The sequence below is a fragment of the Mustela putorius genome, unplaced genomic scaffold (genome assembly GCF_011764305.1).
Source record: "Mustela putorius furo isolate JIRA1106 unplaced genomic scaffold, ASM1176430v1.1 tig00003853_pilon_pilon_pilon, whole genome shotgun sequence".
NCBI classification, from domain to species: domain Eukaryota; kingdom Metazoa; phylum Chordata; class Mammalia; order Carnivora; family Mustelidae; genus Mustela; species Mustela putorius.
The window spans coordinates 44,664,132-44,680,194 of NW_025422005.1; the positions used below are offsets into that span (position 1 = coordinate 44,664,132).

At 39.2% G+C, this 16,063-nt stretch overlaps 1 long non-coding RNA gene across 3 annotated transcripts in view; it reads right to left on the bottom strand.

Annotated features, from left to right (window-relative positions):
- The window catches only part of LOC106005672, an 86,754-nt gene that overhangs the window by 15,529 nt on the left and 55,162 nt on the right, over positions 1-16,063 (bottom strand). The window contains exon 3 of one of the 3 annotated variants that reach the window (XR_001179206.2): positions 2,886-3,018. The exons of the other annotated variants lie outside the window; for them this stretch is intronic. This is a non-coding gene — a long non-coding RNA (uncharacterized LOC106005672). The remainder of the gene's footprint in view (positions 1-2,885; positions 3,019-16,063) is intronic. 3 annotated transcript variants of the gene reach the window in all.

Genomic DNA, 16,063 nt, shown 5'->3' on the forward strand with positions numbered 1-16,063 from the left:
GGAAATTGAAGTATGCTGCTCTAAGTTTCTTACAGAGCACATAAAATGGCATAATAATAACTTGAAGGTGAACTGTAGTAAGTTAGACAAGAATACATCAAGAAGAAATATCAGCCCCCTCCAAAATGCATGCATATAACAAAAGAGCTTTTAAATATATAAAGCAAAAACAGAATTGAAATTAGGAACACAAGAATCCACAAGTGCAGTTGAGAGTTATAAGAATCCACAAGTGCAGTTGAGAGTTTCAAAACTCTGCTCTCAGAAAATGATAGAACATGTAGATAGAAAATCAGCAAGGAATAAGAATTTAAAAAAAGAAAGAAAATCACCAAGCCTATGAAAGACTTGAACAACACTCTCAACCCACTTGACCTCAGTGAAATTTATTGGACACTCCACCCCAACAGCAGAACGCAAGTTCTGCAACAAGATTGATCATATCCTGGGATACATATCAAGTCTCAATAAATTTAATCAAACATATGTTATCTGACCACAGGAATTTAAACTAGAGACAAATGTCAAGAAGATATTGAAGAATCTCCAAATATGTAGAAACTAAATAACCCACTTCTAAATAATCCATGAATGAATGAAGAGATTCAAAGTCAAATTAGAAACTATGTTGAACTGAATGAAAATGAAAACACAACATATCAAAATTTACAGAATACAGATAAAGCAGTTCCTAGAGGAAATTTATAACACTAAATATGCTATAAAATAGGGGTCTCAAAATGATGTAAGGTTCTATTTAAGAAACTAAAAGAACAAATGAAATTACATGCCATTAAATGCACTCATTTTAAATGTACAGTTCAGTAAGTTATAATAAAGTTATATAATCCATGTATAGACCACTATAATCACCCCCAAAGTATCCTTGAAGTTATAGTATCACTACCGCCAGCATCACTAATACCATCCCAGGGTGACAAATGATCTGCTCTCAGTCATTATAGATGACATTTCCCTATTGTGGAATTTCATAAAGTGCATTAATATGGTACTTACCTCTTGCATTTCTGCTTTCTTTTGTTTTTTCTTTCTTTTTTCTTTTCTTTCTTTTTTTTTTTTTTTTAGCAAGTTTTTGAGATTCAACCTTGCTGTTGTGTTCCAGTGATTTGTTCCCTTTTACTGCTGAGTGATTTCCCATTATGGGACTATATCACATGTGTTTTTCTATTTGCCTGTTGATGTGTATTTTGATTGTTAGACTGCAAATTTTGATTACTACAGCTAAAACTGCTCTGAACATTTGGGAACAAATGAGTCTGGGACTTCATCTGAAACTGCACATTTGCTTGGCTTCCCCTCCTTCCTTATCCTGGTTCTTCTGTTCCCTTATTGGTATCTTCAGGGATACTTTATTAATTAATCATTTGTGCCTGCATCCTTGGCACAGAATCTAGTTCTTTTTTTTTAATTTCTTTTTAGCATAACAGTATTCATTGTTTTTTTGTACCACACCCAGTGCAGAATCTACTTCTGAAAGAACCCAAGCTAAGACATCACCTGAGGCAAATGCATTTCAGTATGATGCTTATCTTAAGATCCTCCCTGCCACTCCTCATCGCCTCCAGACTAATAAGAGATCAAGTGGCTTGCACAGTCCTAGCAGGGAATTACAGTCTGCTCCAGGAAATAGCTTCTTGCTACTAACGTTCACAGGAACCAGGGAGCATGCATAGAGGAGGACCCTGAGGTTTGGGATCTGAGAAAGTAGACTATAAAATCGGATAGGTGAGAATTTATTGATTCAAGATTCAACATTTTTGCAAGAATATATGGAGTTGGTCCCAGTTCACTGGCTTGAACCTGACAAAGGACAATAATGAGATGGAGACGCAAGAATTGCTTTAGCATACCATAAGGAAAATGGTCAGGCAGTAAGGGAGTTGAGAATATTAAAATGGATTTATTAGGTGAGAACAGAATTTCTACTATCTGTGTTTCCAAGGAGGGCCCCCAAGGACATTCATGTTACTAAGACAATCTACACTAGCACAAAAGCTATTGGCATTTTTTAGAAATTCAGTGGCGACTATCTACTATAGGCCAGAGTAGACAGGGGAGGTGCTTCTGGAATGGTAGAGGCCAGAAAACTGTATTCAACCATCAGAGACGAAGTGACCATAATTACCAAAATGGACAGCAAGCCTAGAGTTGCCAGTAGGATGCTCTGGCTTACAAAGATCCAGAGCAATAGATAATACATCTTGAAATTCCTAGGGGTGAAATAGGCAAACAACAGACCAGGATGATGCTCAAATTGTATAATTACAAAAAAAAAAAAAAATGAGGCTGGAAAGCAAAAATCTGATTTCATTTGCTGCTGTGGGAAATTATGGTCCAACCTCATTTCCAGTTCTAAGACAGTTCAAAGAACCAGCCCCTATTGACAGAAGAGATCCCCTTGTTGAAATTCTCTACGATATCACAAGATATATATATATATATATATATATATATATATATATATATATGACAAATATTCTGGTGATTTGTCCATAAACATGTGCCATTTTTTCTAGATAGAGGGTATTGAGAAAGGAGAATACCTAGAACATTCAAGGGATATTGGGTCAGAGATCAGAGGTGACACACCTGGATGGCAGGTAGCCTCGATTTTCCCAAAAAGCAGGGCTTGAGACAGGGATTTCTTATATGTAGTTTACTGGCAAAAGAAATATCAAATCAGAGTAGGGTCAATAGGAATAATGGAGCAGAAAAGGAGGGAAAAAAAACCAATCCAATGGTATGTTACCAAGTTGGTCCCTAAGGGGGCAACTATGACTTGATCTTGCCAGAGACCCTCTGAAGAATAATTTAGGATGAATCTTCAAACTGTCCACTGAAGAATGAAAAAAAGGAATATTTACCTGCCAGTTCTCCTTCCCCATTTGTCAAGGGTCACCTTACTGCTTTAGTCCCCCAACACTTCTTTGTTCTTTGCATCAGAATGGCTGGTGCTCTTACTTGGCAAGTATCCCAAAAGGCAGGTCTGAGAATCCCCTGGGCAGAAAGCAAGAGATACTCAGTGCTGCTTTAGCAGTAGGGACTAAACCTTGTTTTATTAACTCTATTTCAAAGCCTCAGAGATTGTGGCTGTCTACCTTTCTGAAGGAGACTCCATTAAAGAATGGATTTGCATTTCCTCTGTCTTGGGGATGAGGTGAGGGCATTACTGGGCTCCATATTGCAGAATATGGGAGGCAGATATGAGGCAGGCAGTAGAGGATCTTATTTACAAGGGGTGGACCATATCAGACATCTCTGATATACTACTTCAAATCCCCTTGACCTTGTTTATCTCTTATTCCAGTAAGCACTGTTCTGGGTAATCTCAGACTGACTTATTGCCAGTGCAATCTGACAGAGCCTCATGTCAAATCTGCACCATGCACCTCTCCTTCTCTGGTTTCTCTCTTGATCCTGAGGCATGAAATGTGCTGGGGCTAAGCACAGAATCCACATAGGCAAAACCCGGAAGTGAGGCAAAGTTCACACTTCTCAGGGTGAAACTGGAGCAAACTGCAGGGAGAGAGGTGGATAAGTTCTTCTCCTTCTCTCTCCATATTGTGGGTAATATGGAAATGCATCACATATGATCCTCAATCAGTCCTGTGGGATCAGACAATTAATAACCCCTAGCTGTGACCCACCCAATAACACATCTTTTGGTTGTCTCTCTCTGCTTTTCTCCCCAGTGTGAAAGAGCTGTTCCTACCAAATCACTCATATATAAGCCACCATATCTTAAGCTCTGAATGTTGGGGAATCCAGATTAATCAAGGGGGTGACAAAATCTCATTATTTCAAGACAATAATTATCTATCCAGAAAACCAAAGAGACACAACAACGAAAAAACTCTAGTAACAGAGCTCAGTACTTTGGTTCACAATAAAAATACACAAAAATGAATAGCTATTCTATCTGTGCATAATAACTTTAAAAATTTGAAGAGGAAATTTACTAAACCAAATGAGGACACAATGACTACATTCTGATCCATAAAAGATATGAATTATTGGGAAGACATGCCATGTTCTAAGATGGAAAGACTTAAAAGATATAAATATGTCAATTCTCCACAAACTATTCTGTACATTTAATGAAATTCCAATGAAAATTCTCATTCTTTAGCCTAACAACTTAAAAGATAGCCAAAAGATAGCTGAGAGAATAAAATCATGAAAATAGCTAGGGATATGTTTAAAAGAATAGTAATTGATATGCAAGTTTGCTATAATGCTATGATTTTAAAATTGTGCATAACAACTTTAGATAGTCCAGGAAACTGGCTCCAGTTGAGACAGATGTAATATATGTTAAAAGTGGCATAATGTATCAGTGAGGATATGTTAGGATATTAGTGGATAGTTTGTAATAATAATAGCACAATTGGTTAGTCACTTGGGAAAAAAAATTACATCTTCCCCTCCTTCATAGAGAAATAAGTTCCAGATGGAAGAACAACATCTTAGTTTGGTGTGTGTTCCTCCATAAATTTTTAACATTTGCTTATTTATTTGTCTATTTTACATTAAGGATTCCTTGTCTATAATGTTCTGCAGTGTGCTTTCTTCATTTTTTATTAGTTACCTCTAGTGTTCGGAGAAGGGGATGGGTTTGAGAGTGAAGATAAAAGGAAAGTTGATATAAGTTAATTGGTTCGTTTAAGAAACAGCAGAGGATATGCCATGCCATGCACTGTCCCTGGTGCTGAGGATATAGGCGCGGACATTCACATTAACTCTGCCCTCATGGAGCATACCTTATGGACGAGCAAGGCCATAAACAAAATATATGAATAAAATATAGGTCACATGGTAGAAAATGCTGCAGAGGAAAATAAAGCAGAAGAAGGGGCAAAGAAGAAAGACTTTGCTGAGCATGTGACCTTTGAGAAAAGATGTGACAGAGGTAAGGGAAAGTGCCATGTGGATATGGGGAATATTCCCAGGCAGTGGAACAGTGAGCACAAGTCCTGAGGAGGGAGTGGGCCTGGCTTGTTCAGTGCCCTGGCTTGGGTGCTGTTCCTTGGAGAAAGAGTAGCAGAGAATAAGGTCAGCAAGATAAGACATACCTTGCAGGGCCTTATAGGGCATTTGAGGACTGTGGTATTTCCTCTGAATGACAGAGCAAGCTGTTGGAAGGTTTAAAGGGCATGACATGACCTAACTTAGTTTCCTTAACAAGATGACTCTGTGGTTACTAAGTTAAGAATAGCAGGTAGGGAAACCACAGAGGGGGCCCAGCAAACCAGGATGGAGATGATGGTATTTGGGACCAGCATGGTGGCAGGACAGGTAGCATAAAGCAGTTGGCTTCTGGATATATTTTTTAGGAAGAGCAGAAAGATTTGTTGACTAGTTCAACAAGGACTGTAAAGACAAGAACATCACTAAGACTCTGAGGGCTTCATTATGAGGAGTGTGTGAGGTGGATTTGCCTTTTCCTGAAATGGGGAAGCTGATAGGAGAGGTGGGTGCTGGCAGAGGTGGCAGGGACTAGTTTTGGGTGTGTTTACATTTGAGATGCTTGTTAGATGTCCAGGTAGATATCAAATAATCAGATGGATGACCCTGGAATCTGAGAAACAGGTCAGGAATGGACATAAGAATTTGGAAGTCATCAGGCCACATTTTAAGTCATGAGACTGAATGAGATAACCAAGGGAATGAGGTCATGCTTCAGTGATTCTGATCATAAATATTAAAATTTTTACATAATAATAATAATATAATTATAATATAATATATAATATAATTATTATATTATTATATGTATTATAAATAATAATAAATTTTACATAATAATACATAATAATATTTGTGTATTATTTTTATAATTGTTCAAAACTGGTAAAGCACTGAAAGAAAATAAATGCAAAATTTATACAACTGACTGTAGAGTAAAATATTCTGAGTTTGATACCAAAGGCAGATTATGAAAGAAATCATTAACAGATATGAGTACAATGATAATTTTTTCAATGTTCTAGCTATCACACGTGGTATATGTAAAAATAAGAAACCAACAGGTTATCAGCAAAATCAGTGCCAATATGTATGATGTACAAGTTACTAATCTTAATATGTAAATATTTTCTTGCAAATAAGTAAGAATAAGATAAATATCCAATGGGGAAAAATAAGTATAGATCTGAACACAAAATTCATAAAAGGGGAAAAAAAAAACAAGCCATCAGCAAGTATACAAGAAACGTATAAACTAAAATAACATTTTCAACTAAATTGGCCAAAAAGAATTTTTGTGCAATACCACCTCCTTTGGGCAGGGGAGCTAAGATGTGTGTGTTCTTTATACTTTTATTGTAAATTGACATTAAATTTCGTGAGACTAACGTGGCAGTCTAAAAGACCCTTATTACTACACACATTCTTTGACTAGAGTGTCTATCTCTTGCAATTTATCCGAAAGAAATGGTCTTGTGTATGGGTCATGATTCATATAAAAAGAAGTGAACTGTGATATTTTAAAATAGTAAAATGGCAAATCATAGAAACTTAGATGGCTAATATTAGATATAACTAAGTAAATGTTATTACATCCATGTGATGTACTCTCATAGACATGAAAAACATGTTGTAGAATGATTACAAAAATATTCACATGAGTACATCTTATTTGTCCAATAAACAGAACTGATAGCAAAATAAAGGGCAGAGTAACTTTGAACCTTAAAAAATATATATGTTCATTCTCAGTAGAACAATCCAAAAGAAGATAGTTGAAAATACCACATTTCGTTTTGTCTGGGTAGTAGAATCACAAGTGATTTTATTTTTTTCCTTTCTGCTTTATTGTATTTTCTCGATGTTTTACCAAAATAAATGTTTTCCTAACTTTGTGTGGTTGAAAAATGAAATCTATATAAGGAATAAAAGAAGAAGGTCCAGCAGTCCTGGTTGCCATCCAATATTATATAATCCTGGAGTGCTTCAAAACCACCCAGTTCCGTGCTGACAGCTTGTCCAGATGTCTGGGATGAGAGTCACAGGACATCTTTGTCCTAGCGAATCCGATGGCTGGGCACACAAACAACCTGCTCTTTATTTTATTTATCTGTATTTTGACAAGGCAATTTTCCCTGTCATCGTCCTTATGCTTTTCTGTTATGAATTCAAGGCACTCTACTACGTACTTAACATGCTTTATGACATCCATGCAAATATCCTCCAAGTTGAGTGTTAATATTTCATTGACTAACGAGGAACCCAAAGTACAAAGACTTTGAGTAAGTTGCTCAGTGTAATTGGCAATTAGGGAGCAGAGCCAAATTTCGAAGGCTGGTGTCTCTACCTCCAAAACGTCTCACTATCTACCAAAATATTTATTCTACAGAGTGAATGGCCTGAAAAATGATTTAAGCGATAAAAGGACATAAATTATAACACAATGAGCCTTGTCATGAAACAGTTTGTCTCTTTTCAATTATATTCCTAACCTGGTTACATGAAGAAAAGGTGCTCAGTTTTCTAAGAGCCTATCCACAAAACCTACTTAACATTTGCTGATTCTCCTTTGTCTAATACTAAGAGAGCAGATCTACTGCTTGGAGCCTAGTTAGAATTTAATAATACTGTTTTGTCTTACTGCATTTGGTTCTACTTCTTTTTAGAGCAAGAATGCTGCTTTTTCCATTTAGAGTTGTAATACAAATTTTGTTTTTAAATAAATTTAAATTATTCATAAGTAGATTTAAAGAAAATATTCAGTCATTACCCATACAAAGACAGCTTGGAAAATAATTGAAACAGAGTTTGAAAAAGGATATAGTTAACTTCTTTCCAACCCTTATCATGGTGGCTTGGTATCTTCTGCATGATTCCACTTAATTCTCACAGTTGTTCCATGAGATTGGCATTAACACCCCCAGCTTACAAATTTGGAAATGGAGGCATTACATGGTGAGGTAGCTCAAGGATGCCCAGCTAATAAGTGGTGAACCTGAGATTTGAACTCTACGTTTTGGGTTTGCAAGGACTCAGTTTTAGACAATGTCATCCAGAGGGAGCTAGTTAATTGGTCTGCTCTTTTTTTTTTTTTTTTTTTTTTTTTTATGCTGAAGCACCACACGGATGGAACTTTATTACATTAATGTTTACATTAAAAAGAAAAGTTTACAATCAATGCTCTTTGCAATTCGTATACAAGTGGTAAGCCAGGAGCATGCAGTCAATCCACGAGAAGTTCGGTATAGGGGAGACTGCTGTGGGCTGGTGTTGACAATAAAGCTCTGTGAAGTGGATATGGCTGATATGGGCTTCCAAGAATAGGCCGGGCCCTGGGAAGAGATTCAGGTGCATTTCAGATGGAGCAACTGAGGGGACTTCTCTACCACTAAGGCTGATGTCTGAAACATAGTGCCTGACCACCCTACTGCTTTGTCCCTGTAAATGCCCAGGGAGGGGAAACATTTGAAGCTTCTGTCAATATTTCACATCTTACTGTGATTTTTCCATATTTTGCTGAAAGTAGGTTGGAATAACAGAAAACATTCCAAGATCTGGGAGGTCCTCAAAGCACAAACACCACCAAATCGGCAGTGTGGAAGCAATGAAGCTGATGTTCAAATTTGTTCCCATTTTGGTAACTGTCAATTCCAAACCTGTGTGCCTATGTAAAGGTCTTTTTCTTTTCTTTCTTCCTCTCTTTCTTTCTTTCTTTCTTTTTTTTTTTCTTTCTTTTCTCTCTCTCTCTTTTTTTTTTTTTCCACCATGGTTGTCCAGATATCAATGATACTCTCTGCAAAAGATCAGGGCAGTGGTCTGGCTCATAGAAATCTCCTCATACAGTTCTCACTGGGATAATTATCAAAAAGGAGTCTAAAGACTTATAGGACTTGACAAAACACATGGTTCAAACTTCTGGCCAAGTTTTCTAGCCTGTGAGCATATAAAATTCTAGTCAGGAAAACAATGACCATCGTGGGCCTCTGCTGGCCAAGACTCCATGTTTATTATTGGGAGGATCGCTTACAGCCCCGGGGAGGTCACCGTGTTGACCTGACAGGCTTCCCATCCCATCTCTTCTTTAGCTGGTCATTCAAACCATTTAAACCTGACCCATCAGATCCTTTCGTCCTAAAAACCAGATGTGCTCAGCAGGAGGGAGAAAAGGTCTCCTCTGTGCTGAACAGAATCCAAAATCTGTGGTGAAGAAGGCCAAACTGACAAGCAGGCTGAGGGTTTGTCTTCTCTGCCCCCTCCCTGACCTCTGCCTCCTTCTAATTCCCATGCTGGCCCTGGTAGTGTACCCAGGAGGAGGGCCCTGTTTCCTCCCATCCTCGGGTCTCAGTAGTGCCCCCAGCCCATCTGCTTTATCTCTGAGGTGTTCATTGAATATGCCCCCTCCTCTACCCCACCAGGGCCCCCGACCTCACCCACACTCTCATCATCGCTGCCCTGGATTAGGAAAGAATTTCTCAACTGACCTCCCATCTCTCTCCCTCGAAGATAATTCTCTGCATTCTAACAAGGTTAATCAAAACAATAACAAGCACAAAGATGGCAGCAACCACTGAGCATCTGCTGTCAGTGAGCTTCCCCTGGGCATTGTACACACATCTTTTCTCCTGTCTTCCCTTCCCCCTGCACCCACAGCATACCCTCCCCCACAGCGACCCCAAGCTGCTCCTATTTCTTCAGGATGCTTTCAACATCTGCCTATGGGACTCCCAGCAAGTCACCATCCCCACTTGAGACCCCATTTCCTCTGGTGTAAAATGAGACTCCATCACGTTTAATGTTAAGTCCTGTGGATTTAAAATTGCTGAGTTTTCTTTCTCTTCCTTATTAGTCTCTGTGTGCTTCCAAGATGGGAGAGGAGAACACTGGTTAGACATTCCCTGCTAACCCCAATTTATCCAGCTCCAGGAGCATCTCGTTTTCCAACCTGACTCTCCGGACACCTGCCTTTCACTGTGGAGTCTCCAGCTCTGACTGCATTAGATCCACAGCTGCAACAAACCTGTGGGTCCACATGATTTTGTATTTGTTCCCCTGGCCTCATGCAGCTCAGGTTTGTGTCCCTGTGTCCTTCCAGGTTAGTGATACAGGCCTTGTGCTGTTTTTCATAGAGACTCTCAGCAGCCGTTACAACAGTAGGGAAAGGTAGATGGAGAGTCACATTTATAACATCCCAGTTGAGAGAAGGAGCACTGTAGCCTGATGGCTTGGGTTTCTTTCATATCCTGATCCTGCCATTTACTGGCTGTGTGCCTTTGGACAAGTTACTCAACCTCTCTGGCCTCAATTCCCTTCTCTGTATAATGGAGAAAATAGCAGGTACTTCACAGGTTGTCATGGGGAATACGTTACTTAATTTAAGTCAAATGCTTAAACTAGTGCCTAGCACACAGCTGTTATCTCCTGCTATCTGCTGTTATTAGCTATTATGAACTAATTCTAAGAATTATGATAGAATCACAAGTCACAATGATAATAAAAATAACAGACCCTAATTACTGAGTGCTTAAGATGCTACCTTTTTTAATATGATGTTTCCTCATTCCTGACAGCAAAGTGTTTCATTTTGCAGATAATAAAACTGACACAAAGACTGTCTCAGTGCCTTGCTCAGAAGAAGAATATGCTTTTGAAGACAAGACTGAGATCCAGGTCACTCTTGAGTCCCAAACTCATATTGTTTCTACTGTATCTGCTATGCCATGACCACTTCTCCTCTAATTGCTTTTGGTTCTGATGTTCTGCTGAGCTGTGCAGAGAAGCTGAAGCTCATGGTCCGGGACTCTCCCCTGTGCTGGGCAGCCATACAGGTACTACTGTTTGTGGATTATGCTCCAGACGCTGCCCCTACTGCACATTCCAGAGCTCTGATGGCATCTCTTATTCCTCCCTTCCAAGGAAGCATTCTGTAAGATAAGGGGAATATTTTTATAGGGTTCACCTGGACTCTACCTGAATATGCTATTCTGGCAACAATAGCCTTGCAAGCTTCTCCCAAGTCAAGGGGCATCTTCCTCAGCGTCCTTGAACAAAAGTGATTAGCCTCACATGTGCCACTTTGTTTGTTTCTCAGGGTTGCCCCACTCTCCTCCCCACCACCTGAAGCCTCTGCTCATTTGGAAATGGCCTCCACCTGAAACTCCTAGGCCGCATTCCGTCTTGCAATGGTGCCGTCCCCCCTTTATGGGTAGCACTGGATGAAGGTGGGGAAGCCACACTTCCCCGGGCAGCGTGCTACCTCTGTTCTCCCTTAGCCCATCCCAAAGGGCCTCTCTAAAGGCTGAGCATAACCAAGTTAACTGTCATGTCAAAGAAGGAACATGTTTTATGTAACTGTCCATTATAATCTGCGACATAACTACAAAAAAAGGTAAACCCTTCAGGGTAAGGGCTCTATTAGACATGCTCAGTTTCTCACCTTGCACTGCCATGTCTACAAACTGCATGACAACCGCCCATGCAAGGTCTCTACAGTATGACTCCTTACTCTGTCTCTCATTCTAGGGAAAGACAGTGACCCTCACCATTCATCAATGGCTCCCATCATTCCCATCATTTCCACAGATTAGCTCTAGACACAGAAATCCCACAGCAGTTCAATTACCCTGTTGTTCTCTGTGGAAGCTTCACCAAGACAGTCCAGGGTGTGCTTTGGCCTTTGACATTTGGGGTTACTACTGATGTGCCATGCCATCCCCATGTAGATTTCACCAATCATTCCCCAAGACAGGCAGAGATCCAGAGTCACACGCACACATTCATACTTCCAGTGAAAAATAAACTAGGACTTAGCAGCCGTGAAGATGGGGAAAATTAAAGTTGAAGGTTTGCAGTGCTCAAACAGTTGTTAATCCTGCCATTAAAGGATTTAAAGGATAATGGAAAGGGTGCACGCTACAGATGGCAGTCCTGGAGGGGCTTCAGAACCCTGGACCTAGGATCACAGATTCAAACCATTGAGTCAACATCATTGTATCAACTGCCTTGACACTTTCCCCCTGGTTTCTGATCTCGTCCCCTGTGCTCACCACCTGCCTACTCTAGGTGGGCCCCATAGCCCTGCAGCATTCTCTCCTCATGAAGAGACTCCTCGGATCTATGACGATCGTGCCTGTCTGAAGATATCCATGATGCTGTGCACAGCTTGAAGATCAAGACCCTGTTGTCTTCACTCCTTTGTTTCATATCTTTGCACTCAGGGGATGAAAGAGTTAATGAAGATATGCCGAGAAGCTGGATCACCTACAAGTCTGTCTGAATTTAGGAAAGCAAAGACAACCAAATTCTGAACTTCCCCTTTGAAGAAGAGTTCAGTCCCCACAGTCGTAATTTGATCTTTAAAATGGATTGTTCCAGTGACGAAGATGATCCCTAATAAAACACATTTTATCATAATGACTGAAGTCATGTTTTGGCCATCCATTCAAAGGCAGAAGTTACTGCGATAGAAGAATTCCACTTACAAACAGAGATGGATGGCCAGAATTACCACTCGCTAGTAATGTCATCTGAGGCATGATCTGCAATTGCCTGAGCCTTACTTTGGTTGAAGAGTCGGGGGGACCATTAGTTATACTGCTGCCCATGGACTTTTGCAGTGTCCTAAAAATGGGGTCAAAATCGCCATCATTTCTTCCTGACAAAGGAGTTTTGTGACTCCATGAAGTTTTAAATGTAATATTAATAGCATATGGGCCATTTCATTTAAGCTGGTATGAGTAATTAGAAAAGACTTGGGGGTTTGGTTGAAATAGCAAAGGCTGTAGACTCAGGAAGGTTCTAAGTTCTGATTTCCACACTGTCAGCTGTGTGTGTCCAGGCATATTATCTAAATTCTCTCATCTCATTTCTATTACCTATTTAAAAATACTTATTTTTTTACTGATTAGAAAGTTTAAAAAGTTTTATGTAACCGAAGACCTGGTTTCCATCTACTCTCTCTTCCTGATCAACTCCTCTTCTGATCAATATCTCTTTCAATCTAATAAAGAGATCTAGGGAGTGTGTTTTCAGCGATTTTTATGAAAGACATTTATTAGGCCATAAAAAACGATGTTAACATTTTTATCCACTTGTTGGGACGTGAAGTTCTACAATCTCTTTTTATGGGTAAGCTTGTTTTTCTTCATTTTTTTTTTTCCAATCCTGAACTCAAAGTCGGCCCAAATATGGTAACAGTAAATCATTCGGACTGGGTTAATACAGGGTGTTATAGGTTTAGATACCTCTCGTTCCCCTTGCTAATCTCTAAGACAGAGAAATTAGCAAACCTTCATTAGAATGGTTGTTTTGTGCATTAAACCCTTGGGTACCACGTAATGTGATCTCTATTTTCCTTACCTTTCAAATATCTGGCTCCCGAGAAACCACAGCTCTGCTGGCTTTTGTGGAACAGACCACAGCAATGTTTTTTAATTCTACTCAATTTCCCTTCCATCTGTTCTTTCCCCAGAAAGCACTTGTTACTTTTCTGTCTCCCTTCAATGAATGCCAAGTGTGATAGGTTTGTTTCTTCCCTTCTTCCATCAAGCCAAAGTGCCTCCTTTGCTTTGGCCTGTCTTCATGGGCTCGTCTTCATGGGGTCATCTTCCTGGACTCAGGGCTATAACTCTCTCTTAGTGTCTCTGAAGTTTTTAAATTTCATTTCTGGTCATTTGGGGGCCTTCCAAGTGATGAAAACCCACTTTTTAAAGTCAGCTTTGAAAAACGTTCCATCTTGAGCTAAATTTTGTAAAATGTTGTTAAGTACTGAGATTTCAAGTTGACAAATCCTTTCTCTTTCATGCCTGCCACACCGGTGGGAGGCTACATTTGACCCTATCTGGAATAATTCTTCTAAAAGAAGCAACCTGAACTGCCACATACTCTCTTGGCACCACAATCTTGAATACGAATGCTGGTTGGATCAGTATCAAGAGAAATTCCCAAGTGGAGATCTCTCAGTTGATGGAAGTAGTGGGGCATTGTTCAGGGGCCCCCTCATCAGGGCACATTTGATGCCAATAGCATACAGAACAGCTTCAGGTGGTCCGCAGCAGTAAATAACATTGAATTCCATGGTGGGAAAATTATTTCTTTCTTCAACACCTATCTGAATCTCCTAATCCTTCATTTTATAGGGAGATAATAAGCATCAAACTCAGAACTTCAACAAAAAACAACATGTAGCTAGCATTTCAGAATGTTTCTTTAATTGTAAGTTGTATGGTTTCCATTTGCCTTTTATGATTGCCTTTATATTTACACTTTCTATTCATGAAAGTAATATAAACTACCCTTACAAAATATATTTGAGCTGAGGAAAAGATGATCCAATTCAAATGAAAATATTTTTTAAATACTAGTGTAAATGATATACCTATGTAGTAAAAACCATGGCAGTGATATGCAAATGACTAAAGTTAGAAAAATGTCAGTGTAGTTGAAAAAAACATGAATCTTGGTAGGTAACCAGATACTCTAATTTTTTTTTAAAGACTTAATTATTTATTTGAGAGAGAGAGAGAGAACAGCACAGAGGGAGAGGAAGAGAGAGAATCTTAAGAAGACTCCCTGCTAAGCACAGAGATAGATGTAGGACTCAGTCTCATGATCCTGAGATCAAGACACTGAGATCAGGACCTGAGCTGAAGCCAAGAATCTGACACTTAATCAACTTCACCACCAAGGTGCCCCCACAGACTTGGTTTTAAGTTTTCCCTCTCCTATTTATTAACTGTATTTGTAATATAGTAATATTAGTAAATAATTTACTAATTTACTCTGAGCCCTTGTTTCCTCCACTTTAAAATGGTGGAAATATCTACTCCATATGTCATTTAAAAATAAAATAATATATTTAATATGTACCTAGTATAGTAACTGATAGTACAGAGTAGAAACTCAATAACTGGTATCTCTCTTCTCCCTTGTATTCTTATTTTATACTTGTAACTTTAAAAAGAAATTAAAGTATTGGCTAAGGATAATAGAACTATATACCATTTCCTAGGCAGTTAATATATATTTAATGAGTTACAAAAATATGTAGCTATCATTGCAACACAGACCTTTGGTTTACTACTAATTATACCTCCCACAATCACAGAAAAAATTTTAGTGCAAGAGTTGAAGAAAAGGCTGTGTCAGGGTTCCCATCTGAGTCAATGCGAACCACTTCCAACATTAAGTGTTTTCTTCTGCAACACCTCCCTTTATCTGCAAAAGGTGCCTCTGGATCACTTCTATCTCAGAGTGACACCATCAATCATACACATCTACAAACCAGAAAGCTAAGACAGAGGATTTCTCTGTCTCTCTGTCCTTCTCTCTTTCTCTCTCCCTTTGTCTCCTTCCCTTCTTCCTCTATGATTCCAGGTGCAATCCATCATCAAGTTCTGTCTCACTAATCTTCCAAACACCCCTTGGACTGTCTCTATATCCACCACTTCTTTGCCCATTGCAGTAAGCTCCTAGAAGGCTTATTGTATTCTCCAGGGTCTCTCCCCTTGACTCCTCTGTCCCCCTCCAGGGCCTTCCAACCCTTCAAATGCTCTACATGATTTGTTCCCCACTTTCTCAGCCTTATTCCAAACCACGTTCCCCTCTTTCCTTACCATCCATCCTCTACACACACTATTCTTTCTCCCTAGCCAGTTCTATGTCCTTCCCATCCTTCTGCCCTAGTTCCCTTCCAGCATTTTCTCGTCCATTAGAACTCAGATCGGTGGTTCCTTCCTCTGTATAATCTTCCCTGACCCATGTCCAAAACTCTCAATTAGGCCAAATGTCTTAGTTATCCATTTTCTTTCTTTCATAGCACTTACCTATGGTTAAACTTTAAAAAACTATTAATTTCTACCTCTCTATTAGATATAGTCCATGACAGAATGATAATGTATGGTGTTGCTCAGCAGTTTGTGCCTAGGACCTAATCAGCAACTGACACATAATAAGTGCTCAGTAAATATTTGTTGAATGAATGATTTGTCCTACTACACTGGGATTTCTGTTTGTTTGTTGCTTTAATACTTAAAAATCTATTATGGTAAAATATATATATATAACATGGCATGTACCATTA